This window comes from Cyanistes caeruleus, chromosome 4, assembly GCF_971803275.1.
Source record: "Cyanistes caeruleus chromosome 4, bCyaCae1.hap1.1, whole genome shotgun sequence".
NCBI lineage: Eukaryota > Metazoa > Chordata > Aves > Passeriformes > Paridae > Cyanistes > Cyanistes caeruleus.
In genome coordinates, this window is record NC_141704.1 from 14,259,815 (window position 1) to 14,276,335 (window position 16,521).

At 36.0% G+C, this 16,521-nt stretch overlaps 1 protein-coding gene across 5 annotated transcripts in view; it reads right to left on the bottom strand.

The window, feature by feature from the left end:
- The window catches only part of COG5 (component of oligomeric golgi complex 5), a 189,687-nt gene that overhangs the window by 145,196 nt on the left and 27,970 nt on the right, over positions 1-16,521 (bottom strand). The gene's annotated exons all lie outside the window — the stretch shown is intronic.

The window sequence follows — 16,521 nt, forward strand, 5'->3', positions numbered from 1 at the left end:
ATTTCACACCACTCAGCCTAAGGCAAGCAGAATCCTACAGGACTCCAAAAATATTAATTCTAGCAAACATGTCTCAGAAACACAAGCAAGTACTGCCAATTTCCACACGTTCTCTGTCTCTAAAGTATTAGCTGGTATCTGACTATGTTGTTTCTTAACTGAAAATGCATTTCCATTCAATTTTACATTGTAAAATGAAGCTATTCCACAATAAAAATACCAAAATAAGCAGAGTGCAGTGCCAGTATCTATTAGAATATTCAAGAAGAATACCTTCACATGCTAGTACATCACAAACCCGTGAAACAGAAATGTAAATACTAGTATTTACAATAACTAGTTTCTAGTACACAACAATTCTCATGGATTATAAGGCACGTAATCCACACATGATCAGAAGTTCTGCTTATTTTATTAGTGCCAGGGGACTAGCAGTAACTTTTGTATTTTCTAAATATATTAAAAATTTATGCAGTGGATACGCATCAGATTAATTCACCTCTTTTCCTTCATTGTTACATAAATACATACATGTATGTCATACATAATTATTATTTATTTCTACACACCAAAAGTTGGGTTTAACAGCACCATCTATTTTATATTAATATGAAGGAGGTTTTGGTAAGAGTATCACTGAACTGGACTGACAGGCACTATGTCCCACCACACCTATATTTAAATATCCTATTTTTCCCACCCTTGTTGGATTTTTTTCATTTTAAATTAATTAATACATTGAAAGGTTACAGAATTCACACAGACAGAAGAAAAAAAATTCTGCTGTGTTAACCATTAAGCATACTATATTGCAGTGTACAAAGTACTTATTTTTAAATCAATGTATGTGCTAATCATCAAACTTCTTTGATAGCTGAATATTCTAGACTTTTGTTTGTTTCCTATGAAAAAGGTTTTAGTTGCCAATTGTCAGTAAAAAAAGGAGAGAATACAGCATTCTTTAGCAAAGTTTCAGTGCAGTATTAAAAAATCTAGAATACACTAAATTACTCTTCTGTTACCCATTATTCAGACAAAATACCTCCAACATACAGCTAAGGACAATCAGCTTCTGTCTTAAAATGTTCCAGCCTTAGAAGAGCTGGATTCCACTCCTACTTCACACATTCTGCCATAATATCACTGAATGTATTTGTCTTACACCAAGAGGAAAGAAGAATCTGACTCTATAATTACCATCTGCTTTTTCTACTTCACAGAACACTTGTGCAATTCAAGAAGCAAAATTAAACCCAGGGTTTGGGTTTTGTTTTGGTGGGGGAAGGCAAAAAAAAAAAAGAAAAAGGAAAAAATCCCCATACTAACTGATTAACAAGAAAATCAGAATCACTCAGAGCCAGTAAGTGTTAAATAAGAAGGATGTGAAGAAGGTGAAGAGTACATGTCCAGTGGAAAAGAGCAGAAGGCAGGAGGAAGTGCTCTAAAGCAGCTACAGCCATCAGGACCACAGAAAGGTGGAGGGCAACATGCACTTCCTGTGGAAAAATTGTTACCTTATTTTTTAGGTTGTAACAGCCAAGAAATTAAGAACTTATCTTTGAATTATTGAATGTGATATGTGGTTGTGCCAAAATTGGGAGGAGAGGGGAGTGCAAGATGAATAGCAAATCCAGAAAAGGCTTTTGATATAACAAAATATACACAGAAGAAATGACAAACTAAAAGCGTGCGCTATTCTATTACCTCTTTTCCTACAGATAAAGTACGAAGTACACAGAGAGTACAAGCATTACAAGAAAAGACCTGAAAGGTTAAGTTTCTGCTCCCACTGATACGTTTTAAAATGTACTACTGAATTTCCTTTAGTCAGATAACTTCAGTTCATCTGGATGCTTTGAGTGTGTTTCACTACCACAGTATGTTTTCAACTACTGCTTCTTTATCACAGTTTAATTATTTTTGTAGAGTAATAAATTGAAGGAGATATATCACTAGGCATCTTTATATTCTTTGCTAAAATTACACTTTGGTGATTATTATAAATTGAAACAGAATGGGAGAAATCTCTTCTTGGGTATTTACTTTAGAGATTCCTGTATCATCTTGTTTTCCTGTTTTACAAGAAATTCTCACACCATGAAAAGAAATTTACTTGAAATGAAAAAAGAAAAGATTTACAGTGAAAGTTGTATGATAGGTACACAACCTGAAATTATTAAACTGATTCTTTTTATACTTTGAATGAATTGTATCTTTTGCATATAGACATTTCTATATCCCCATTCTGATTCCTGACACTGCAGCCAGGCAAGCAGGCAGGCAGGCTGAGAGCACAAAGCTGTTGGCACACAGCACACTCTCGTTTCCTTTCCAAGATCAGTTTTTGGAAATACACTTTTGGTTTCTGTTACCCTGATACCATCTCTAACTTCCTACCGTATATTGTAACAGTTTAACCTGATACCATATCTAATAAACAAATCAATGTCACTGCTGAAACAACATTGCTGTAAAATCTGTCACTCTGGCTATGTCAGACTGCTATTAACGTAGCTGTATTAGCACAGTTTTACTTTTAACTGTACCAGGAACTCTCACAATCTGTTGTGAGATCTTACTTCAAATTAAACTCAATTTCAACTCAATTAGTAGGGGGAAAAAAACCACAGTGACTTATTGCTACTCTACACCAGTTTTCCAAATTTTATTTCAAGACATTTTTCATAAATACCTGCCGCAAATAGAGAGAAGGGATAAGTAGAAAAGGACAGCTTCCCACGTCAGTAAATTATTACAAATATCAGTGATAATTTGTATACTAGACCACATTTACAATGGGCTGAAAACACGCTTAAGGCAAAAGAAAATGAGAAAGAAACGCTATTTGCATACCTATGATACATATGATATGTATCATCACAAAATAAAAGGTGAGTGTGAGCACAGCTGTTGTAAAACACCTTAATAATAATGAGGAAGATTATTACTCCTGCTAAGAGCTCTAATAGCTAGTAAGTGAGAGCTATCAATGAATGAGAACAAACAAAACAAAAGATGTGAAAATTGGTTAATGAGAAGCTCAATATAACCCAGAAATGTGCACCTGAAGCCCAGAATGTCAACTGTATCAAAGGAATCTGGCCAGCAGGAAGAGGCAGGTGATGCTCCCTCTACTCTTCTCTCATGAGACCCCACCTGGACTGCTGTGTCCTGCCCTGGGGTCCCAACCCATGAAACATGTTGACCTGTTGGAGTGAGTCCAGAGGGCCACAGAGACATCAGAGGGCTGGAGCAACTCTCCAATGAAGACATCTGAGAGTTGGGGTAGTTCAGCCTGGAGAAGAGAAGGTTCTGAGGAGACCTCAGAGCACCTACAAGACGGCTTTTTCACAAGAGTACATCATGACAGGACAAGGGGGAATGGCTTCAAACTGAAACAGGGCAAGTTTAGATTAGATATTGGGAATTAATTATTTTCTGTGAGGGTGGTGAGGCACTGGAATAGGCTTCCCCAAGAAGCTGTGGAACCTCCATCCCTGGAAGTGTTCAAGGCCAGGTAGGATGGGGCTTTGAGCAACCTGGCATAGTGGAAGGTATCTAAGCTCATGGCAGGGGCGTGGAAGTAGATGGTCTTTAAGATCCCCTTCCAAACTAAACCCTTCTGTGATTCTATGTAGAGAAAATGTGCGTAAAGATTGTATTATGGACATAGAACCTTCTATGGTCAAAATTATTAAAATGGAGGTATATAGCTCACCTGCACTTGCATCAAACAGGGATGAAGTACAAAAAAGTGCACATGAAGACAAGTTAAAGATATCTTTAAAAAGATTAATATATTCAGAAGCTTCTAATAAATCTTGCCTTAGTTTTATAGCATACAGTGAAGATTCCAGAGCAGTTTAAATAAACTAGGATAGTAGTGAGAAATTTTTGATTCAGTTGCTGATTTTTTCTTGTGTCCCAAACTTTTTTTCAGTCAAAAGTTTCTACAACTCTAGTTTGCAAATCAGATCTGCTAAAACTGGGCAAGGGGGGAATCTTTGAAATAGCAGAGAAACAGTATGTTCTCATAGAAAGTTCTTTCTTTAATGAGGTTAGGTTTCCACATTTTTCCCTGAGATTACATGCAAAAGGTATGAGACCCTTCTGATTTTCAGCCAAAGGTTTACCTTTAAGATAATAAAACCAGTAATCAGATTTAGTGCCTGTGAATAATTGAAGGTTGGACCTAAAAGGTAAACATATAAGACAACTAGACTATTTTTGTTTCAAACAATAGTTGAAAATAGTTGATAAAATGCTTAAACAATATTTGAAAATTATGTGCATGAATTTGGTGACAAAGAGGAAAAACTACTCCTGTGAAAACAGCCTATTTTTAAAGCTGTTTCCCATGAAGAATGAAATCTTACTCTACACTTCTCATTACCTTGTGTTACATACAGAAACACCTTCACTGATCTTTTAGGCGAGACAATAGAAACAATAGTTATGGGGATAACTAGTAACAATAGGTACAGGAATACTGGCTCACATCCAGGGCCTGAACAAAGATTAGTCTTCAGTCTTCTTTTCATAGCTACTTGGTTAGACTTTTTTAACCAGAACTGCCTATACTTTAATCATAAATTAACAGAATAAAATTGGTTATTATGTTTAAGATTTGAATAACCAGTATTTACTTGAGGAATTAAAACAAAATTGTGCATATAATCCAATTTTTCAATTATTTTATACTTCTGAATTTTCCAGGCCTCATTTTCCAGACCTTAGCTCTTGCCATTTCTTTCCCTGTTAATCCAAGAGCCCTTCTGTGGTCCTTTATTTTCTCCCCATGAATGCACCTCTACAGTCTTAATCTTCAAGAAAAATAGCCCACTTAATCGCTCACTGTGACATGCATAATTGCATTTATTCACAGGTAACCACAAAACTGTTTTTATCTGTAGAGCACAATTCCCTACACCATTTGCACAAGTACAGATTTGTTTGACGTAGCTGCCTGAATACAAGAACAGAAACAACATTGGTAAAGCAATCCCAGCAAGGACATGGTCCAATTCCAAAGATTTACAGTTTATTTACCCCTGTTCCTCTCTTCTAGCTCCCCTAGTAACAAAATTATCTACTAAGAATGTAGAGCAACTGTGAAGTAAGGAGAATATGGCTTATTTAAATACCCACTTTGGGGAACAATAACTTAAAGGGAGGTTTAGGTCATCTAAATTTATGCACATAAATCTATAATGCATCTACACAATTTCTTTAATCAATTCAATAAGCAAAACACAAATTTGTTTGACAACATGTATTTTCAATAAAAAGGTAATTGGCTATCATTAATTCAGCTTTACAGCCCTGAATTCTTCTTTCAAATGAATTCAACTCGCCTACTATTTTTGGAGTAGTTTTGTATCTACTTGACATTGATCTCAATAGAAATACCATCTCCTTCTGAATGCTGGAACAACACAAGTTGGACTTTCTCCTTCCCCATTCAGTACAGAATTATAAACTAATGCCTCTGGGAACTTAGCACTTTTTGTGTAACATCCTTGTTAATTGTTGGTATCCTTTCTCTATGGAAGAAAAAATTAACCTGCCTTCAAAGAGAAAACAAGGGCACTTAATGAAAAATCCTCCTATTCTTATCTTTATGGACAATCTGGAAACAAGTATATTAATAAGTTTATTCCATGATGGGTGTCTTTCTGGTTCCAGTTAGTCATAGTTGTTTTTTTTCTGCAGTATTTTGAATTTTTTATATCTATACTCTATATTTGCAATTAATGCATTCAGTGGTATTTATACATTGTTGTGTAATGGTAGTTGTTGTCTTTGCTTTGTCACTACACTAGAATAGGCCTTAAGCCAGGAGTACCTTCTTTCTTCATTGCCAAAAAGCCAGTATTGAACAATCTAATATTGTCTTCTCAGCAAGCTTTCAGCTTTCAAGCTTGGCTAAATACATTTGACCCACCTACTGAAGATCCTCTGCAATGGAAAATTAACTCTTTCAAAATGAAACACTGAATACTGGGTCTATTTTATCAGTTTTCCTTATGCATCACAGCTTGCCACTCTGGCAACAGGTGGCTTCCAAATCCAACAGGTTTGTTTATTATAAGAGAACACAAAGTACCATTTCCTGTGTTAGAAATGGGTGACTTTTAAGCTCTGGCTGCAGAGGACAAGTAATCTGGGCTCCCAATTCTGTTCTTCCACACATTTCAGAAACATGCAATGATTTGGTTTTTCTGGTTTAATTCAGTGGGTTGTGAAAGTAACATCTTATGAATTTTGTTAGCTGACTTTCAGATCTATATGCATTTACCGGTAATTCTACAAAAACTTCTCATTCTACTATCCTCAATGAAATTTTCTGAAAATTATTTGCTACTGCCACTATTTGATCTTCTAGTAATCATTCCAATACAATGCTCACTTCTTTCCTTAGTCACCACAAGTGACCTGTCCATTTTATCGATTTCTGTTCTCTCTCACTCTATTGCCAAATCTGTTTGTTGAAAAAGAAATAAAAACCACTCTGTCTTCTCAGATATACAACATTGAAGTGTTATTTCTGAATGAACCATGTTCTTCTGTTCAACCCCTGGGTTACACACTAATAAATGTTTTCAGCAGAAAGTCAAAGATCAGTATTAGAAACTGCTTCTCAGTGTTTTTTCTTTGACCACTAAATGCCTGATTTCACCATTGGCCATAGATAAACAAAACTCAGCTATCCTCAGCCAGCATCCCTAGAAAAACTGTGTGACATTTCTCCACACCTTTCCATGGACAAGTGATCATCTATTGAAATCAAACCACCAAGTCTGGTCATCTTAACAGATCACTACTCTAGTTCTGGGAGCACTAATCTGCAGTTTACTATTGAATCTCCAACTATATAAATTTACAGAAAGAGGGAACAGAGAAAGTTGTAAGTGCCAGTTCCTACCAGAGCTTTGGACAGTGCCTATGCATACTTAGCCAGAAATATAAAACTGCCATTTCCTTGCAGAACTTCCACCCAGAGTAGAATAGACAACTGGATCCATATTGTTTCAGATGTATCATTTCAGCTGTGGAATGATAGAAAATTGGAAGTGGAACTAGAAAACTAAAATTTTTCTAACTAAAACTAGAAAACTAAATTTTTCCATGCTAGTCATTTGTGTCACCAACTTAAGAGCTCTAGCTCTTCACTATTTACTTAGACTTTTATGCCTGTTGAAATACAGTAAGAATAAACCACAAATTTAGAGATGACATCTCTCTGTTTTGTTGATATCCCTGCATTCATTTATTGTTTGGAACTATGTCATTCAAGTTGCCTTTTCCTTTGTGACCACATTCTCTACTCATACTCTCTACAATATATTTACAATTTATGAGCTGCAAAAATATATCTCAAAGACCCACCACTAACCTCTGTATAACTTCCTTTCAGTCAAAAATACTTCTTTTAAACTCTGATTTTCATCTTTGGTCTGGTCAAGTTTTATTTTTTTTTTTTAATTAATACAGAGCTTTTAAAGTCAGTGCACAAAAATTACTAGATTCAGAAGCAGACAGACCTTGCAGACATCTTTTGGTCTTGCTAGTTTTTGTATGTCACCTGGAAACAGAAACCCAGAGTTTTTCTTTCTACTTTTAATTATGTAGTTCTATTGAAAAAGTGTGATGATCCAGGAACAATACTTGGTCTCAAAACTCAAAGATGCCCTAGGATCTGTACTAGTTACACAATCATAACGGCTTCAAATCAATTAAAACTTAAAAAAAAACTTCCTCTGAATTTGTATTTACCCTGAACACAAGCATTCATAAATACAAGCCTATCTGTGTTGTTGGTTCTCTTATATCCTTTTCTATCTCCACTCTTATGACACACCTTAGATAACAAATACAAAAATACTTACTGTTCAAACACTTGAAAAGATCAAAGGGTAAAGTATAAACAAGGTCCAAACTTTGTTGGAATGCCATCCTTCTGGAGGGGAACAAATATGCCTTAACAGCAAAAGAGAAACAGGCTTGGTTTAATTTCTTTCTGCTCTATGGGGGATACTTTGAGAAGAGAGTAGAAGGAAAATTTTGTAATTAGAGAAACAGAATATAAGTACAGTTTTCAGATTTTAGAATGACACATTTAAAGTCACTAATTGCTGTGGATGCTAACTCTGAAACAGAGAGCAGAGTGCCAGTGGAAATTGCAGGCCACATAGCTTTCTCAGTCTTGCCTGAGAAAGTGGCCTGGGAAATCATGAGGAGGAATTAAAACAATCCTTAGAGACAGAAAGCAGCCTTGCAGGTGCTGTTTGTCTGTTCCTTGTTTTCTTGCAAGAGAAGGTCGAGGGGTGGTGAACCCCACTGACCAATGATGGTGATGTGTTAGTTTACTAACCAATAAGAGTTTTCTTTTCTGTACTTTTCACTGTATCGGTCTATAAAAAAGACCTGAGGCAATAAACCAGAGAGAAATTCTCCTGATCGACTCCTAGAGTCTGTGTCATTCTTCTCGCGGTTCCTAATAGAGCGACAAATTGCAAAATAAACAAACAAAAATTGGAAAAAAAAAAAGAACTATGAGACCTGGCCTTTACATTTAAACTTATTAATGAGAAAAGATAGGATGGTGTAACTGCCAAGATCTTCTTCCACAATTTCCCTTTTCATCACTCCTTCTATTCTTCATTTCCAACCAGCTCTTCTTTCAAAATTCCCAAGTTCCGTTTTTCAGCATTAGGTGACACTTCAAACCCCAGATATATCCTCTAGCTCGCAAAACCGCAGACCATCTGATGTATTACCAAAGCAAATGGAAAACACTGTAATGTCACAGTAAATTTTAAGAAATAAGAAGTACTGGCTTAATCTCAAACACTGAACTGAATTTGCTACCAATGCAAACATTTGTGCCTCATGTGCCTGTCCATACATAGTTTAAATGCATAATAATTTATCAACTGCATGATGAGTGCAGTTATTCTCCTGTCCTGACAATAATTCATCTCCAAGCAGAAAACACTTTGTGGCAGTCGATCACATTCCCCCTCCCCTTCCTCAGTTTTTGTCCACTATCATTTCTTTCCCCACTGGAGTCCTCTGAACTGTTAGAAGCTAATAAATCAAGAGCTGTCAGGCCCTAGATTGTACCTGTACCTGCTAAAGCCTAGCTTAATGTAATACTGGCCTACAACCAAAACTTCTATACATCAGGTCATACAATAACAGTCATAACTGATCCTAATAATGAAATAGCAGCAATAAGATTTAGGGAACAGATGACAGGGAGTTGGAAAGAGTAAAGCTTTCCAGAAATATAAGGAACAAAAGGTGTGGACATCTGTAACTGAAAAAGAAAAAAGCAAAAGACAGAAAATCAAATACAAATCTTTGATGGGCCTGGAACATGGATAAAAACTTTTGGAAATACTCCACATGCTACAGCAAAAGCAATTTGAACACACCATCATTAACTTCTGACAGAGCCTTACTACTGGGCTGTCAATAACATATCACTTGGAACAGGTCAACACCACAACAGAAAGTGGAATACTAAACCCATTTTAAAACATCTGACACACAGCCTTCCAACAAAGTCTGTGTGCTCAAGACTAAAATTACCAAGTACCTAACAGTATGGTAAAATTAAAATTTTTAAGTAGTTACAGCTAAAAGATTAATCTCATCAATACCAGAAATCAATGTAATGCTAGCATGAAAAAACAGTTTCACTTAATATGGCAAACTTGAAACTTGTTTGCCGTTGTTTAAAGGAAACTAGGCATGAAGAAATCCCAGAATTACAATTATACTTGGATTCTTTTTCTTGAACTCTATGCATAAAGAAAACGAAATTCCAAACCCTGGTAATTTAAAGGATATGTTGAAAAGCTAAGTTGCAAAAGAATTCTTTTCTTGCATGAATTCAAACTTTAGTTTTTTCTCTCATGTGTCTGTATTTACCTAGTGTCTTCTACTGTCTATCTTCCTAATAGTAAGAAAAAGAATGCATGCCAGAGATTAGGTTAAACATGCAAAATATTTATGTAAAATGCTTTGTCTAACATCAGGTTTCCAAGCTAGGAATCCTAGTCGCAGCAAAACACAATTTAATGGAAAAATCTGTATGCTCTGTCTGCCTTGCTCAAAGAGAATAAAGAAGTCTTACACTATTGGCCTCTTAATAATAAAAGATTGTTTTAAGTTTTGAAAGTCATTCTAAGTTAATTTGGTATCCAACAGTCAACAGCTCAAATTAATGGACTTCTTACATACTACCAAGATTCTTCTTTATTTCAAAAGCCAACAAGAAAAAAATTGACCTTCCCTCCAAAAAGGGGTCTTTTTTGCCTGGAATATTACAAATAAAATTTGCACATCACTTTTTTTTTTGTGAAATCTTCCATCTTATGGTAACAGAATCTCACGAAAAACATAACAACAACATAAAATTGAAGAACATGGAGATGACATTCAACTACAGAAAAGCAGAGTATTTTTAAGTCCAGGGCATTTCAGTGAAGGTCTGGCAGTGTTATTGCTAACACCATTGGGGACAATGAAGAAAAATGTTTTAGCAGGATATTTACACTTCCCATGGGTGCAGATGCACCACCTGAAGCAGCGGCACTAATGCAGATGGCTCTGAGCCAGTAATACAATTCAGTCATTCTCAGCAAGACTAATTACCCCAGGCAAAGAGTCATGCAATCAAAGCCATGTAATTTCTATTAATCAAATCAGTTCACTTACCCCTACAGAACAATTGTGCTACACGGATATATGTTATATTATTTTGGAGGACATTAGGTATTGCACAAGGCAGCAAACTGTAAGGCATCTCAGTTCCTAAGTGAAAGCACTATGGACACAACATTTCCCTCAAGTTTGAGGTGTGTTGATGCTCATGAGAAACTGTGCACTGTGTAGTAGCAGTGAAATACATCACTGACATGACAGTATCCAACTCCATCCTCACTTAACAGCAGTCAACTCAAGATCTAGCTTGGCAATCATACACTGTAAATTACTGCTTGGAATAGAAAAAAAAAAAATTAAGTTAATCACTGAACAGGATACAGGAAGAAGGCGGCAGTGAAAGAGAGCTGCCACAGTATCCATGGCAGGTGTTCAGACAGTTTACCATTGCAAGTTTAGTAATACTTGTGTACAGATACATAACACATATTTGAATGTTACTGCAAAAACTGTAGCAGCTAAAATGAAACAGCTTTTTGACAACAATATTTAACCTGAGGAATAAATATTGCAGTCAGCCAATCTGCAATCACTTCAGAGTAAGTCACTGTGTATTAGATAGACTATTCATGCTATTTTAATACTCAATAAGGTACACCTGTGGAAACCACAGATAAAGGTAATTCCACCTTGCAATAGATAAGGCTAACTGACATAAAAAAAAAACAACACTAGTTTAATACTTACTACTAAAATAACAAATTAAAACTGTTGTTTACTGAATACTAACTAGTAGCACCTAGTATTTTGATAAACAAAAAACAGTATTCATCACTCATCCCAAATACTAAAAAACTACAAGAGAAATAAAGTAACATCTTTCTTAAAAACAGTTGGACAGCTTGCCTTCTTTCCCAGCAATGGGGGGAAAAAATTAGATACAGGACACTTACATTCACATAGTTAGTATTACCTTCCTATTCTTGCTCACTGCATTTTCCTAGACCAGACTGACATTAATAGCTTTTGAGGGTCAGTTTTTGCAGCACTCAAGTAACACAATGAACTATGTGAAGTTTATATGAATGTCAGTCACAACAAGAAGAGAAGCAATTGTGTCAGACGGTTGAGCTGAAGGTCTTTGAGGAGATTTATCTATCTCATCTAAAGGAATGATAAGAGGCTGAAATGATGGCATGAAATTATGAAATTTCCAGTCACAGTGTCCTAATAATATTCCAGGTGGTATCTCGGAACAATGCCCAGCAAACCAACTTGTGAAGAACATTCTACGTCAAGCATTCCAATAAAAAAAAACCAAACCAAAACCAAACAAAAAAAGCCCCAACCAAACAAACAAACAAAAAAAAAAAATAAAAAAAGAGGGGAAGATCAGATCTCCAAGAGACACAAAGGATTGGGAGCAGATCAACTACCAAGTCCTCCTACTTCAAGGCAAAATCATCTCTATCTAATTATCCCTGCTTATTGTAGAGGAGTTGAACTAGATCAGCTTTAAAGGTTCCTTCCAACCCAAGCTATTCCATGACTATATGATTTCATTCCTGGTACACGCTTTGTCTAAAACACGTCTAAAAAGGCTTCAAATACAACTTCACAGCTCCCCTGAAATCACCATTTCTGGTAGAGCTCTTTCCTAACATTTTGGAAAAAAAAATTCCTTTGCTGCATTTCAGGCCCATTACTTACTGTTTCAATCACAATGCATATGGAGAGCCACGTACACCCCATCTGAAAAAACTTTGTTTATCTGAAGAACACTACTCTCCCTCTCACACCCGTCTTCTCCAAACCAGAGCCACACACTTCCAGTTCCTTCACCCACTGACCATCCTCCACCACTGCTGCTGTGCTTAGGAGTTTCTCCAATTAACCTACATCTTTCTTCAATGAGGTGCCTCAAAAGGGACTTGATAATCTGTTTGAAGCATGAACAAAAGATTATTTTCAAGTGCCTTGTGCACAACATCCTTCCTCACAAAAATCAGCACAATTGCCAACAATGTCACATAAATGAACAAGTGGCTTGCACTCAGTTTCTGTGGAACTCTCAACCCTCTCTGCAGAACTGTAATCCATACAGTAATTTTCCTGTTACCCCTCTTAACTATAACTATTTATTGTGAGGACTTAGCACTTGTCTGAAAGAGAAATAAAATCAGTAAGACATATCTCCAATTCACTAAGAATATTCTTCATTCTAATCCTGTTTCCCAGCATACATTTCCATTCTTCTCTGCTTGATTATTGCTAGGAAATTTAATAAGGATATATGCCATATAACATCACTCAAATCATTAATGAAAACACACGCCAGCTACAGAACACGTTCTAACAACACCCTGCTTGATATATTGTTGGGTAAGTGAACAACAGACGAAGGTTTTTGGGGTACAGCTTTCTCCGAACTTCTGCATACACTGCATGACATTTTCATCTGGATTCTATTGCTGATCCTGCTAGTGTGACACGGTGTCAAGAGCCCTATTTAAATCAATGGTGTCAAGAGCCCTATTTAAATCAAACTACAAGACAGTCATTGATCTCTCTAGTCCCAAGGCCTGTTATGCTGCCAACAAAGAAAATACAGTTGTTAAACAGGATTCATTCTTGATAAAGCTGTGTGTCCTACTATTTAACAGCAATTTTATATAGACTCCAACAAATAATTTATCTGTTCTAGAATTCCTTTGCTTAAGGAAGTCAGGTTAGTTTAAATTGTCTAAAATAGGTGGCAGTAGGGTCTATTTTCAATAAAAAAAGCTCTCCATTATATTCTGGAATCTAACCTCTCCCCCCAGAATTCACAAAGATGATCACTAAGAAGAAGGAGATTACTCTGAAAAGCATCTGAGATACATTAGGATGCACATACACATTATTCATATTTGTATTTATGAATATTATAAATGTTTATATACATACATATGCTATTATATACACGTGTATATACATATACATGCTATATATACGTATACAAAGGAACATGCTCTCTTTTCCATGAAATAGGCACATCAGCAACAGAGAACAAGAAGGAAAAAATACTTTTTAGGCTTATAAAATTTGGGAAGATATTACTCTATTTAATGACATTTTCAAAGATGAGGAAAACACAGATCATGTTGTCTCCCTCTATCAAGCACTATTTTGTACTAGTGTATGAAACAAACTAGGTGATGAGCTGTAGTACCAAAGATAACTTCCCATCTTTACAATAGTGTTCTCTTTCAGTGCAATCTTCAGGGTACTACATGTAGCAACAATACCAGAAAAGTGCACTGACACATAGTGGAAAAGACAAAGTCCCACAATGCAAACCATATTAAGACAGGCATTTTCCTCCTTTCTCCTTCCTTTGTCTCTAATTCTACTCTAACAGACATATCAGCTTTATCCAAGCTTTTTCTTTTTTAAATCATGTATGATCCATACTGTTTAGCCTAGAAAAGTGATAAGTCAAACTTATTTCTAGCCTCAAGAATTTTTTGTTTCCAAGATTACTGTTACCATTGTGCAGATGCCACTAGTTCTGGGATATACTTCAGGCTACCAACACCTATATTACACCAGCTACAAAGAGACCTTCCAGACACAGCTAAAATTTTTTTTTCAAATTGTATTTCACCCAGTATCATGCATTACCTAACTAATTTCAGTTTTCTCCAGAAACACTTCTTCACAAGCTGTATTTCTTTTAATTTGTCTTAAATCTTGTATTGTGATGGTAAAGCCAAAAAACTGTCCCAGGAAAGTTTTGCTCCCTCCTTATAAATGATTTTGCTGGTTTTAGCAAGGACAGAGTTAATTTTCTTCATAGCAGCTGACAGGGGCTATGTTTTGCATTTGTGCTGGAAGTAGTGTTGACAGCACAGAGATGTTTTCATTATTGCTAAGCATGACTTAGAGTCAAGTCCTTTTCTGCCTCTCACCCCACTCCATCAGTGAGGAGGCTGGGAGTACCCAGCAAGAAGTTGGGAGGGGACACAGGTCAGCTGAGCCAAACTGATCCAAGGGATATTCCATCCCATACAGTCATACTCAGCATGTAAAGCTGGGGGAGGAAGGAGGAAGAGAGGAGATTTGGAGTGATGGTGTTTGTGTCCGCATCTAATGGAGCCCTGCTTTCCAAGGTACTGCTGAACACTGTCTGCCCATTAGAAATGGTGACTGAATTCCTTGTTTTGCTCTTCTTGCATGCCAGGCTTTTGCTTTACCTGTTTTTATATCAGCCCATGGATATTCTCACTTTACCCATCCAATTCTCTGCCCACCCCACCTCCACTCACAGATGAGCAAGCAAGAGGCTGCATGGGCTTGGCTGCTGGCTGGGGTTAAACCACAACTAGCACACAATACATACGAAGCATTTTCTCCATTTCAGCTACACTTCAATAACTGACCATATTTTGTTATTTCTTTAGAAGTATTTAGCTTTAAAGTAAGGTCATAGCTCTATCTTTGTCCATCTTCTCTTAAGTTACATGGAAGGTTATGTTTTCCTGGAATAACATCTATACTGAAGATACCTGAAACTGTATTTTAATAGACCCATTCTCCTTCATTTTATGACTGAACATCTTAGTCACAGACTAAGTTTACAAAAGAGCAAAACTGTACCTGGTGCAAGAACCTCCACTTAAATATTATATACTCAGAAGAACATTTAAACAAACATTTACTTGCTGAGACATAAATTATAATACAAGCATATATAGAGATTTGGAATTTATTACCATTAAAAGAAGTCTAGGCATTTATACAAATATTGATGACACCATTTATAAGTATTTAACCTGGAAAAGAGGGAAAACCTTTGCTGTCCAAAGCTCTGTAACTGACAGATGGAATTAGCCTGTCCACACTTAAACTGGCCTTTCGCTGCACAACTCAGAATTTTTTCATCTCCGTCTGGTAAGTTACCAGCCATTGTTAAAGACAGTAATTTCTGTATACCCACATGGAAGACAGCTGATATTTTAATGCCTGCAAAATTTCTTTTGTGAAAGGGAACTACATACAGTGCACCATTTTCTTGTCATATTCTATTGTTTAATCTTGCTTAGGAATGTTTCTTTTTCGCTTTATAAAATATTTGTATTTAAATACTACCAAGAAGCATAGTCAGGGCATATAATTCACAACACTAGGCACTGCATGACATCTGAATATTGACATTTGTTTTACCTATATAAACATTGAATTGGATTGTATTATACAAAAGCTTAGCAGTAGAGAAACAGCTAAGTGCTTATTCGACTTTGCTAGAGAACCCACAGTATGTTGGAAGGTAAAAGAGTTGCAGAAGTCTGGGGTTTAATTTTCTATAAATATATATATATATACACATACAGACACGGAACTCACTTTTAATCTCTAAAACTACATAGGAAATTAGGTTTTCTTTTTACTGTGCCAAAGTGTGAAGTTAATTCCAAAGAATGTGAAACTCCAACACAGAGGAATTTCAGATCTACTTCAGCTTTAACTAGAGATCTCGGTCAAAATATTACCAAATGCTTTAAGAGAAAGCATATTCCTAACATCATAAACTGAAGCTGGAGATCTGCAGACTACTAGCAACTTTAGGCATCCAGAAAAAATATACTTCTCAGTAAAAGCTACTGTTTCTTTTACTTCCTCTAACTGACCCCATATTTCTGCCTAATTCAAATATTTTGTATGTTTACCATAGCCTTTCCCGTCACTGCAAAATAAACTTCAATACACAACTAAGTAAAAGTTGTGATTAAATCAACATAGATTAGCTACAGGAATATATGTTAAATACATACCTAAATGCACACATTTGCGTCCCCCAAACATACA